A 13,210-nucleotide genomic window follows, 5' to 3' on the forward strand; every position below is an offset into this window, starting at 1 on the left:
CATGTAGGTCCTTTGCCGGTTTTTAAAAATGGAGTTACTTTCTTGCTATTGAGTTATTTGAGTCCCTGGTGTATTCTAAGTAGCAATCCCTCATCAAGCATATGATTTGCAAATCTTTATCATGGTCAATTTGTTTTCACTTGCCTCTGACCTTCACCACCACATCTGCAGAGCATCAATCTTAGATGATAATTTGCTTTCCTTGACACGTTTGTAAAGGACTCTTTTAAAGGAATCAGTGGGGTTTTTAGGAGGGAGGAGCATTTTTTGTACTCCAAGAATCAATCCAAGAAGGCCTGAAGTTCTTGGAATTTCTCAGTCTGCTGACACAAGGCAAGGCCCAGGCTTTGTATTTGAAGAGTTCACATGATGTAATTTCCATGTGCATTGGCTGATTAGTTTTGCTGGAAAAAAAAATCTAAGGGAAAAATGTGTTCTGATTCTGAAATAAACTGGCACCCCACCTTGTACTGTCAAAATCTCTCTATAATATTTTCCTCTTAGGAGCTCTTCTCTCATAGAAAACAGCCTTGATGTTACTACATTATCAAACTCAAGCAGTTGAAAGCATATTCTTATTTGGTTCCTGTCTTTCCTGTGCTTTTAGACTAGATTGTAAACAAGCTATAATGCAAAGAGATATACAACAGAAGCCGCCTTGGAAAGAGAAATTGAATTTATAGGCAGCTAGATAGGATAATTAGTTTTTATATTTAAAAATACCCTCCATCCAGAGGACTCTGCTGTCTCCAGTAGAGAATGGCATTAAGTCTGAATTCTAGTACCTTGAATAATTTCAAATAATTTAATGGCAATTGCCAGCTCTGTATAAATTATACACTTAAATCTATGTGTAAAAACACAGAAAATGTGCATACACATGACATGTATGTGAATTAAGGTGCCAGCTCCAGTCCAACCACTCAGATTGTGCAAATCCTGTGTACTTAGAATTCTCAGGCTCAAGTGTTATTGATACAGCATAAAAATAATCCAGTTGGCCCCATGTCTGCCCTTTTTTTTAATTTCAGTAGTTATTTGGAGTTCAAAAATCAAATAAATAAAACCTTCACAGCTTCTTATGTGGAAAGCAGCAACTGTAACTAACAGTTATGTTCTGATGAAGCTCATTTACCATAGCATGTGTATTTAAAAGCTTGGTTTAGGGATGATGAAGGACATGAGAGCATCACCTTCAGACCAACCTTCTCAAACACCCAGCTGTTAGCCCTCGGTCTCTCCTTCTGAACAGGCAGAGACTAGGTGGCAGCTTTAGACCTTGAGGGTGGTTTTTCGTGGGGGGGGTAGGATGAGGGGGGACTTGCATAACCACTCTTGGGAGGGCATCCTGTCTGAGATGTGCTGTTTGCCCACCTGGGTCTGTGAGGACAGAGAGGAAGAGTGTCTGCTAGCTGTTCTCAAGTCTCCCACATCTGGAGTCAGTCACTGGGTCCTTGCTTGGGGTTCAACTAACAAGACTGCTGTCCTCTGACATCCTTGTTTGCAGAGAAAAGCTAAGAATAGGATGAACCTGCAGATCAGAGCAAAAGGGTTCTTCCTCTGCTTCTCCTTCATCCTTGGGGGAAGAGGACTCCTGAGGAGTCACCACAGCTGCACTACAGATCATGGGCTTCATCAACTCTAAGACCTTGTCCAGGTTCTCTGCCTCCTCTCCTAAGCCTCTCTTTCACAGGTGAAGAAAAGAGATTGTTGTATAAAGGTGCAGGTCAGCTTTGCTTACAACACAATCCAAGATCATGGCCAAAACCTTTGGTTGAACTGAAATGCTAGATTGGTTTAGTTTGAAATAACTAAGCTATTCACGGCCTAAGGTTAGGAAAACTTTCTGTTGTCCAAAGGTGGTCTGTGGGGTATAGATGTATTTGCTTGCATGGAAAAGTGGGGTGGATTTGGAACTGCACTTGTGTTGTGGGGTCAGAACAAAGGAAACAGTGACCCCCACAGCACCTAAAACTAGAAAACATTACACAGGCCAGTGTGCCCGTGCACTTCAGATCACCCCATTTAGAAATGATTGCATCCAGCTGCTTGAAGCTTACAGAGCCAGATCAGGCTTTGTCTCTTGTTCCTCAGTACCTGATCCTTGTCTGCCATGTGCTCATTCCCATGGCCGACTGTTGCTTACCATGTGACTCGGTGTTAATTAGAACATGTCGCTCTGTCATTCATCTGAGGAAGAGGCTGATGGTGATTTATGTCCTTTTTATTGTGTTTTTTCCTCCAAATGGCTATATTTCATTTATAATTACTATTTTCAAATATTTATTTTTAAATACTTATTTACTTATTTTTATCTGTATGGATTTTTTGTCCACATGTGTCTGTGAATTGTGTGCATTTCTGGCACCTGAGGAGGCATTGGAACTGGAGTTACAGGCAGTCATAAACCACCATGTAGATGCTGAAAAGTTTATCAGAACTCCAAGAAACTTGGAAAGAGGAGAAGGCTTATTTTTATTCTTTCTACTTTTAATTAACTGTATTGGTTTAAAGAAAAATCTTACTTTAAACGTTTAAGATATTCTTTATATTCTTTCAATTTATCATTAAAAGGTAATATATTTGTAATGAACTTGCTTATTAGAAAACAATTCATTAATCACCTGGTTATTTTTAAATAAGTAATATGTTCCTGAGTTAAATATGCAAAAAGTTGCAACATGAATGTGGTGATGCACACCTGTAATTCCTGTGACCACAAAGCCGAGGCAGATGGATTAAGAGTTTGAAGTCAGCTTGTTTCAATAAACAAACCATAAAAAATTCAAGAGGTTCCAAAGGACATGTAGTGAGGGCATTTGCCTAACACTGCTTCCTGACCAAGGTTAAAAACCCAGGATCTGTGTGATCAGGATCTTGTGACACACACACACACACACACACACACACACACACACACACACACACACTTCATATACAGAGATGATATATATATATAGCTGTATATATGCCAATGTATACATATAGATATATGTACATATACAGCTTTTCCCTTTTGGGGCAGAATATAGTGTCCTTTAAATTCCATGTTAGAGGACAGTGCATTTCACTATAGCTTCCTCACTCTTTCTAAGGAAAAACTGTGTTAGCTGTTCCATGACTTATACCCAGTCCCTTCCAGATCAACATTTAGCCTGTTTATGCTTTGTGCTAGGATGAACATTAGTGCAGTGAACAGCACTGTGTTACCTTATTTTGTATAACTCTAGGAAAAAGATCCTTGAGGTAGAATTGCTGTAGCCAAAAATGAGTCCATTCATCATTTTGATTGATTCTGTCAAATTGCCCTGAATAGAAGCTAACAATCTACAGTTCTATCAGCAGCATGAACAGTCACCTGTCTTTTTTATACTTGTGGAAATAATAAGTGAGGTATCTGTTTCAGCATATGGTTCACTTTGTCCATTCTCTTATTCCAAGTTATGCTGAATATAACAAACACTTTAAAGTAAAAAATATATATTCTTGTAGTTAGAGACAAATATATAATATATTTCCAATAAATTTTTGTATTTGTTTTGCCCTCTACTTCTTCAAAACACCAGTAAATTACATCTTCCTTCTAGAGAATTAGATAGCTTCTATATGGCTGTTTTACTAACAGTGAATAGGCTGCAAATATTGGAAGATACTGCATATCCCCCTTCATATAATTACCAAAAATGTATTGCTGAAATCTGATTTCAACTGAAGTTTTTTTTAAATAATGCATTTCAGATTGACCTAATCAGGTTTCGATTTGTGAGGGTACATCACATGATATATTCTGAGAGATGGTAAGTCAATTAAACTCTGACATATGTTGGCTTTTACAAAAAGTACACAGAAATCACATTTTGACTAACATGATAGAAAAAAGTGAGATAAAATTACTATCTTCTGGCTATTTAACTTTGTATTGAGCATTAGGTGAACATTATTTGTGGCTGGTATTGTTTTTTATTTTTCTGTGTGTGTATGGTGTGTGCATGTTCTTGTGCATGTAGAGGGCTGAAATTAACAATGGCTGTTTGCCTCAATAGATCTTCACTATATTTATTGAATCGGAGACTCTAAATTTAGCCCAGAGCTCACTGAAACAGTGAGTATGCTTAGGCAGCTTGCTGCAGGAATCCCTGTCTCCATCTTTTGAGTGCTGTAATTACAGATGGGTTACTATCTCACTTAGTGCTTATGCGGGCACTGGGCCTCTGAACTGTAGTCCTCAGACCTCTGTAACAAGTATATGAACCACTGGGCCATCTTTCTAAGCCCCTTATACTTGAGTTCTTCTGGATGATCTCATGGCCCCATCAGAAATTAGTAGCGCAGGATGTCTTATATATATTGGGTGTCTTTGTTCCTATTCTTTGCCTGCTCTGGCAGCAGTCATGTGAGTCTCTAAAAGTGGGAAATGTATCATTCATTTCTTGGGACACTGAAATTTCTATTTCATACTCTTAAAATATAAGCCTGTTATTTCCGTCATGAAAGGCTGAGTGACCACTCCATGACTCGATTGACATTTCTTTTCCCCAATGGACCTCCATCTGAAATTTCTTCAGGCCATGAACAAAAGGGGGGCTTCTTTGGCAGATATGAAATTTGAAAACTGAGAATCTGCTACATTATAATGGTAGATATTTCTCTTAGGGATAAATATACTTATCGTTGTAACAAATTTGTAACTAATACATAGATACCATTTCTATTGCCTAGTTAAAATATTCACCAATTTTCAAAATGAAATTTTCTTGTATAGCCAATAATAGTTTTAAATTTTTGAACTATTCCACATTGTCAAGAAATGCATTAAAATTCTTTCCTGAAACTGGACTTAGACAACTTTAGTGCTAGAAGGAGATTTGGAGGTGAGCCTGTTTGCAGTTAATCCTGACTTTATAGGTGAGAAACTGAAGCTGAGGGGGTTTTGGGTCGCTGTCATGAGTAAGAGAGCTGGTCTTGTTAAAATTATTTCAGAGATCTTGCTTACATGTGACTTTGTTTTGTTTTTAATTCTGGAAGGGAAAAGGTTATGTTCTTTAATAAGTCAGTACTAGAGTCTGTAGTTGGAGATCTTCTCTCCAGCCCCCGCCAAGCCCTATTAGTCCAACAACCCACTTAAAAAATAAACACACAGACATTCATATTATTTAAACTGCTTGGCCATTAGCTCAGGCCTACCATTGTCTAGCTCTTATTCTTATATTTAGCCCATTTCTACTAATATATACTTTGCCACGTGGTACCAGTACCTTATGTCTTTTCTCTCATGGCAGCAGCTGGCAGTGTCTCCCCTCAGCCTTCACTTCCTGGTCTTCTCCTCTTCCTTGTCCCGCCTACCCTATGCTTCCTGCCTGGCTACTGGCCAATCAGCACTTTATTTATTTTACCCAATCAGAGCAACACATTTGACATACAGAACATCCCACAGCAGGAGTCTTTGACCCCTCCTTGGCAGTTCATCCTTAGTGAAAGATTGGTTTGTTGAAGATTCTCAGAAACACCCCAACAGTCTGTGTAGGCAAGCGCTTATTTCTGTATTTAACTGCTATGCTGGAAGTTCCCTTCCTAAGACAAGGGCTTCCATACCACGAGTGATCTAAAGTCATCTCCAAATGGCCTCTCCACCACCTACTTTTTTCCTTCAACTTGCCCTCCACACTAGTCAGATGGATTGTTCTAGAAAAGCATTTCCAATCTTAGAATCCCTCTGCCTCAACTGTCCACCAATCGCAGAAACTGTTAGGCCCCATTTTTGCTCTCTTCTCTATCTCCACTTCCTGCTGGACAGCCAGCCCAGAGGCTTACAGCCCAGCCAGCTGGGGTGTCCTGGGGTACAGGACGGCCTCCGCTCCCTGACTGTGAAAGTGCCAGTCCTGCTTCCTCTGCCCCTCTCTTCTCTGTCAGTTCTTACTCAGTCTTTCCAGAGCAGCTTCCCTGGCTGACCATTTACCAAGCATGTGCACTGCTCACTCTGTGCCTCATGCTAGGACGCTAACTAAATACTGCTGTATTCACTCCTCAAAACCCCAAGGAAAAAGAAAGATTGCATCATCCCTATTTTATGCTTCTGAAATCGAAGGTCACACAGCCTTGGGGACAAGAGGACACTTTCTATGTGTCACTTGAATTTTGTCTGTGGCATGTGTATGTGTGTATGCATATATATGCACATAAATACATTACATGTGTGTATATATATAGTTTATTTTGAATAAGCATATATTACAAATGTAAAAGATACAGAATATAAAAGATATGAGAACATCTCCCTCATAACCTTACATCCCAGCTAATTCTCTCTAAAAGCATTTTTGTGTATCTTTCTTCCCATGGATGCAGACAAGCATATAGGATTTTATTCTTCCATTTGTAATGACATTTCCAGTTTCCATCTTTCATTGGCTTTGTTTCCTTAACTATAATATGCCTTGGGGCTTGTTCCATGTCAATATACTGAAAGCTTCCTCTTTTCTTTCATGCCTAAATAATAGACCATGATAGTGATACATTGTAATTTATTTATTAGTGTCTTTTTGTTGGAAATTTAAATTGTTCTCAAACTTTTACTGGTACAAACAATGTTCAAACAACAGGTTTCCTTCAGACATAATTACACACACTTATGAGTCTACTTGCAGGATAAGGTACTGGAATATGAATTTTGCATTCAAGGGTGTATATGCTTATGATTTTGACACATATCTATAATTTGTCCTTCATAGAAGATGCACCCATTTCTTCCGCCCAGAGGAACTTAGGAGAGTGCATTGTCCTGCATACCCACATGTTGTCTGTATATGAAAACATTTCATGTCTGTTGTTCAGATGTGTTTACTATACAGTTCTCTTATGACCATGGTATCACTCAATGTGTTTCTGAAGTATTTGAATTCTCTCTGTTAGCTGATTGTCCTGTGGGCTTTGTTGGCTCCTTTTTTTTTTTTTTTTTTTTTTTTTGGTATTGATTTATAGACATTCCTTACAAATTAAGAAAATTTGCCTTTTGTCTGTGATTTATGTTCCAAATAGTTCCTGGATTTGTCATTGGTCTTTTGTCTTCATTTATGGTGTCGTTTCCCATGCAGAAAATTGTTATTTTCACGTAATCAGATTTATCAGGTTTCTTATTTTATGGTCTCTAGGGTTTGAGTCATTGTTAGACTGATCTTCCCCAATCCTAGACTGTAAAATCCTGCTCTGTCTGCATGGAAGTCTGTGTAAGGTTGTTTCAAGTAGAGAATCAGCTGAGTGTTGTAGCTCAGAAAACAGACTATAGAGTCAGACTGACCCAGCTGCCCTGGCTTCATCTTGAACTTGTTCTGTAGTCTTGGAGAATTTGATCATCTATTGGTAATAGCTACATTCTAGGGCTTCAGGTTACTATGGAGATCAAATGTGACTATGTAGGGAAACGCCTGGCACCCACTTGTGTTGGGATCTCTCTGCACTCATTGGCTAATAGCTCCAGGAGAACACAGCAGTTTCTTCATTTTTTTTTTTTTTCCGAGACAGGGTTTCTCTGTGTAGCTCACTCTGTAGCCCAGGCTGGCCTCGAACTCACAGAGATCCTCCTGTCTCTGCCTCCCGAGTGCTGGATTAAAGGTGTGCACTACCACCGCCCAGCTCAGTTTCTTCTTTTGACTTTCCTTGATACCTTAGCTGACCCTCCACCTCTACCAGAGGTGTCCTGGGTATGGCTCCCTGCAGGTAGCACTTGACTGCTCCTTTAGTGTTCTTTGCTGTTTAAGTGGGGGAAGAAAAGGCCTGAGTTCTGGCTGGAGTCCCCTGGAGTGCCACAGGTACTTCTCTCCCTCCAGCTGTGTCCCAGCCTTTTGGGTGCCTTGAAGCATCTTGACCTCTGTTTCTTTCCATGGGTCACTACTGAGGACCCATTGAGCTGTCTCCTCTGTGCATTCTGCTGGGTGCCTGTCACTGTTCTGGTCATGCAAAGAGTGCTGCCCTGTGTTCCTGCTGACCCATCTCTGTCTTGTTCCCTTTCACATAGATGCCCAGTACATCCCCTTCCAAAGATGCGCTGGAAGGAGGGTTTGTTTGTTGTGTTGACTGTAAGAGCCCCACATCGCTTGGCTCATACTTGACTATGTTGAAAAGAATTATTCACAGTAATGCTTTTTAGCGGATGATTGCCCTGAAATTTTCTTCTGGGCCATCTGTTGAGACTTATTAAAGTTTTAGGCACCATGATTTGAACTCCTTCAAAACGTTTCATAGTAACTACACCATTTAGAAACAACGGGAATCAGAAGCCAGCTGAGAATGTGGCCTTTGTTTCCTGATTTCTGTCTCTACTGCTCTCTTCTGTTCTCTGTTCCCTCATTAAATATTTTATTTCTGCACTCGTTCTCTGTCTCTTCCTCCCTCTCCTTCCTTCCTTCCTTCCTTCCTTCCTTCCTTCCTTCCTTCCCTCCCTCCCTTCCCTTCCCCTTCCCCTCCATCTCCTTTCCCTCCTTCCTTTCTTCCTTCCCTTCTTCCTTCCTTCCTTCCTTCCTTCCTTCCTTCCTTCCTTCTTTCTTTCTTTCTTTCTTCTTTCTTAACAAAAGTGCCTTGAAATTCCAGAGGTAGGAGATGCAGCACTGTAATGCAAAAGGTCACTTCAGATTTAATTTTGCCACTACCTGGCCATTAATTAAAATAATGCTTGGGGGCATGAATGTCTTGTTTATAGGTAGATATCATGTCAATTGTGACTAATCTAAAGCATGCTAGTCTAGTGCTAGGGACAAAAAGTATCATTGGAGAGATAATTTTGCAATAGATGGTAGTTAGTGAACCCATAACTGGTCAATGTACCAAGGAAAAATGACTGTGGGATGTTCAGCTCTAACAGGGACGTCTGTATCCTGCCCCACCTGCCCCACCTGCTCCAAGGCTCAAGGATCATTACAGAAAAGGAGATGGAAATATTCTAAGATCCAGGAGTGGACATTTGCAGTAAAACACTACTTGCTGAGCACGACAGGACCCTTGCTTAGGTAGGCTCACAACAGCTGCAACTGCATGCTCAAAACCTACACAAGATCAAGCCAGCTCAAAACCTACACAAGATCAAGCCAGCCAAAGTCAGAGCATCAATGTGGGAGGCTAATGAAGTTCCGTCATTGCTGAGGAGCCGCCAGTGGGTGACTGTGGGAAGAAGAGTCAGATGCACACATGGGCAGCACTAATTAGCCTCCTTGGATTAAATAGAGCACATGAAGTTGAAAGGGAAAGTAGGAGATGGGGAGGAGTTGGAGGAGAGATGTTTGGAGGTGGATTTGATCAAACACATTATGTTCTTGTATGAAATTCCCAGACAAACAAACTAACAAAAAACTAGACAGACTAAAATATTCTGCTGTCTATGACACATCTTCACTGGAGGCAAGTAGGATAGAAAGCAGAAAGAGTAAAGGAAGGCCTGTTGAATACAAAGGAAGGACTTACTGGGCATCAAGAATTTCACTTGTATTATGACACTTTATTTGTGAGAATCATAAATGCATCTTTGTTGCATATTTATAACAATAAAAATTGAGTTGAAGAGAAGTTGAGAGATTGGACACTGTTCACAGTGTAGCAAGGCTAGGATTTGATGGATGCTTCTTGTTTGAGAGCCTGGGGTCTCCAGTTCAATTGCATAACCTTCTAGACACATCAGTCCAGTAAAGGGAAGAAGGTGAAGAGAAGTGTGACTGTTTTTAGTGAAAAGAGAAAAATAATGAATGTTTTTGAAAGAGAAACATATTCATACACTTGAATTTTCTTTCTGGTTGAGGTTTTTGGTCCTGTGTTTTGTACCACAGTTCAGTATGGTGGATGAGAGGGAGGTGGAGAGGGGATGAGAGAAGAGGTAACAGTTCCCAGCCCCCCACGCAGGCTCCACTCCATAAAAGACCCCTTCTTAGGACCTGACAGACCTGTACAACTCTGGAACAGTTTGGGGTAGTCTGTTCCTGTGACGGAATGATACCTGCTTGGCTCTGGCAAGAAGCCCAGTGTATGTAAGACCACACTGGAGTCATGGGCCCAAGAGGTTGGCTGTTTCAAAGTGTCCAAGGCTCCTGAAACCCCACGGTGTGTTACTAGAATGTTCTGTGGCCCTGAAACCTCTTAAACCTGGTTTCCCACTGCTCTTATGTATTGTTCAGATGCAGGAATGTGTGGGCTCACTCCCCACTACCTGACATTCCCTCAGGAATGGTGAGTTTTCTCAGAGGCACCTCAACCTCTCTGTGAAAGATTTTAGTCACCACTCATTTGTTTCTAGAAGGAACTGTTTTGCCCAACTTGAAATCTTGCTGTAGTCCTTAATGTTTTGAAAACAGAATGTGCAGTGGGATAATTTTGGCTTTGTGACGACTGGATCGCTTTGTTCCCTGGCACAACAATCTTTCCTTTGTATTAAACATCTGAAAACAGGAGTCCTAAATAACATTTTCATATTCCCTGTTGGGATGGTTTTTATTTTACTTTTTTATTTGGGGACAACAGTTTAGTCCTTGCTCTTCTATTGAATTCAGATGTACTTTCATTGATGACAGAGATACCATTAGCCCACAGCCTGAGACTGGCCTTGTGCAATGGTAGTGGGTTTCCCTCCTCTCCTGGAGCTTCTTGTTGGATTCCTTAGGTGACAATACGTGGCTCCCATCATGGTGGGATGACCAGCTGGTCATAGCTGGGGCACCTAATCTATTGGCGTGGCCATGAGCTAAGTGGCTGAACTCACTAGCCACAAGGAGACAAGATGGACAGATAGGCCAAAACAGCTGCTCATCAACCTCCTTTCAGGAGAGGCACAAGGGCTGTGCCAGAGGTCCAAGAAGACCTAATCTGGGCAGAAAATAAGCACAGACTCCAGTAGAGAGTGGAGGCCCAACCTGGAATGAGCTCCATACTTCTGGATTTTAAACTTGTTAGCAGTCACATTTACACATCCTGGAGAGGAAGATAGGTCAGCTACATAGTTACAACTGGTTATCAAAAACCCTTATGCTGAAATCCCTTCTGGTTAAATTTTTTAAAAAATTTTTACTTGGGCTTTTATTACAAGGAAAGTAAATGGATGCACTCTCATGTCTAGCAAGCCCAGTATCATGAAAATCCAATTCTATATGGCAAAATAGAACATTTTTATTTTTCAAAAAAAATTCATAAGCCCTTCCCTTCAATGGTATAGGTAGTATAATAATGCAATACTGTACTATATAATGTAATAAATATAATTTATCCCTATGACTATTTTTGTTTCTTTGAAAATTCAGAGCTATTCTTTTTTCTTATTCACTTATCAAACACTCATTGGTTGAGTTGTTTTAAGAGGCAAAGGTGGGGTTGGGGGTTTAGCTCAGTGGTAGAGCGTTTGCCTAGCAAGCACAAGTCCCTGGGTTCGATCCTCAGCTCCAAAAAAAAAAAAAAAAAAAAAAAAAAAGAGGCAAAGGTGCCCTTCCAGGCTGTCTTTTGGTCAGTGAGAAGAATGTAAGCCATCACTTGGATTAACTACTTCTTGTTCCTAATTCCTTTGGCAAATGTTTGCATTAGGTTTAATCTGTGCCTAGCATTATTCTAGCTTTTCAGTTGTGTGCACTTAGTATGGTGTCTCTCTGGGCAGAGCGGACAAATATTTTGTCTCCTATACCTGAACATCAGGTTCTTGATGTCACTTTCCTGGACTCTTGGGCTAGCAGGAGTTTCTGTGCTTCTAGTATATTTAACTTGTCTTTGCACACTGAAATTGGAAAATCCCTCTTTGAACAGACAAGCTCCTGATAATAAAAAATGTTTTCTCTGGTGCCGCCTGACAATGCCACCAGAGCCAGCCGGTACCTGGACCTGAACAACCCACTCAGCCTCCCAAGGAGCTCCCTTGATTTCCCTGCTTTTGTGTGTGAGTGGGTGCGTGCGTGCGTGTGTGCGTGAGTGCATGGGTGCCTGTGCATGTGTGTGAGCGCACGTGCATGTGTGTGCGCGCGTGTATGTGTGTGTGCATGTGTGCGTGCGTGTACGAGTGCACGAGCGTGTGTGCGTGTGTATGTGTGTGTGTGCATGCGTGCATGTGTGTGTGTATGTAAGTGATTGCAGTACAAAGTAGTTTTACCTGTTACAGAAAGTTTACTATACAATACCATTCTTACCAGAGGGGCGTTTCTGCCTGGTTTTGTGTTCCTCGCCCACCCTGTTATGTTTGGTTTAATTTGTAGCTTTGTTTCTTATTTCTCTCCATGAGCTCCCACTGTCGGCCAGAGGAGGACATTTTGGGTCAGGTGGCTGCACCTTTTCCTAGTTTGTTGTACAGAGTTCTCACTCTGTAAACCCAAGTCTTGAGAAGTTGAGTTATGTTCAATTCCAGAGTACAAAGGAACTGTCTTGCCCCACCGTCTGTTACTGACCTGTGCTGGCATCCAGCCCTGCTGATCAATGGGACCCAAACAGGTATACCCTGACATGGGTGCCCTACTGTGTCAAAAAGCTCTACAGATTAGTAACTACTCAAATCTCCTTGGGTAAAACAATACCTTCAAGTCTTAAATTATATGCCTCAAACAATTTACATAATAGATGAAGAATTTGGGGACCCAAGGAGTATTAGAATGTTTTGGGTTTTGTTGCTAGGGAATGCTGCCTCAGACTTCAAATGATATATTTCTCTCTGTTGTGCTCCCCCCACATCCCTCTCTCTCCTCTCTCTGAAAACAAATGAGCTCCCTCATGTTTGGCACCATAGTTAAAGACCTGATAGGTTTACCCAGTGGACAACTTAACTGAACATACTTTGTTTATGGTAATGAAATAGGACCAAAGAAAAACAGATGAGCAATAGCCAGGCATGTCCAAAGCACAACTAATACTCCAGGTTCCCGGAACATCTGAGTTCAGTGTTCAGTCTTCATCTCAACACTCTGAGAGGTGATTTTTTTTTAATAGAAAAAGGTGAGGAGTCCAACTGTATAGAAGGTTAACAGACAACTAGCTACCAGATGTGTGTGACTGAATGCAGCTTTCACTGGGTCCATGGTGTGACAGACTAGACAGAAGAGTTCTGCTAAAGGTGACAAGTGAGTCACTTTGCTCTTTCTGTGCAGTAGGGCTTCATATAGACATCGAGACCTTGACCCGTGGCTCTGTCTGTCATTGGCATAATTGCCACTTGTCTTGATATCTTTTGCAGGGTGACCTAGTCACTACGAGGTGGAGTGGAAATCTC

At 41.0% G+C, this 13,210-nt stretch overlaps 1 protein-coding gene across 1 annotated transcript in view; it reads left to right on the plus strand.

Moving 5' to 3' along the window:
* Positions 1 to 13,210, plus strand: part of Bcl2 (BCL2 apoptosis regulator) — a 163,193-nt gene that overhangs the window by 44,597 nt on the left and 105,386 nt on the right. The window lies entirely within an intron of this gene.

The sequence above is a fragment of the Onychomys torridus genome, chromosome 11 (assembly GCF_903995425.1).
Source record: "Onychomys torridus chromosome 11, mOncTor1.1, whole genome shotgun sequence".
Taxonomy (NCBI): Eukaryota; Metazoa; Chordata; class Mammalia; order Rodentia; family Cricetidae; genus Onychomys; species Onychomys torridus.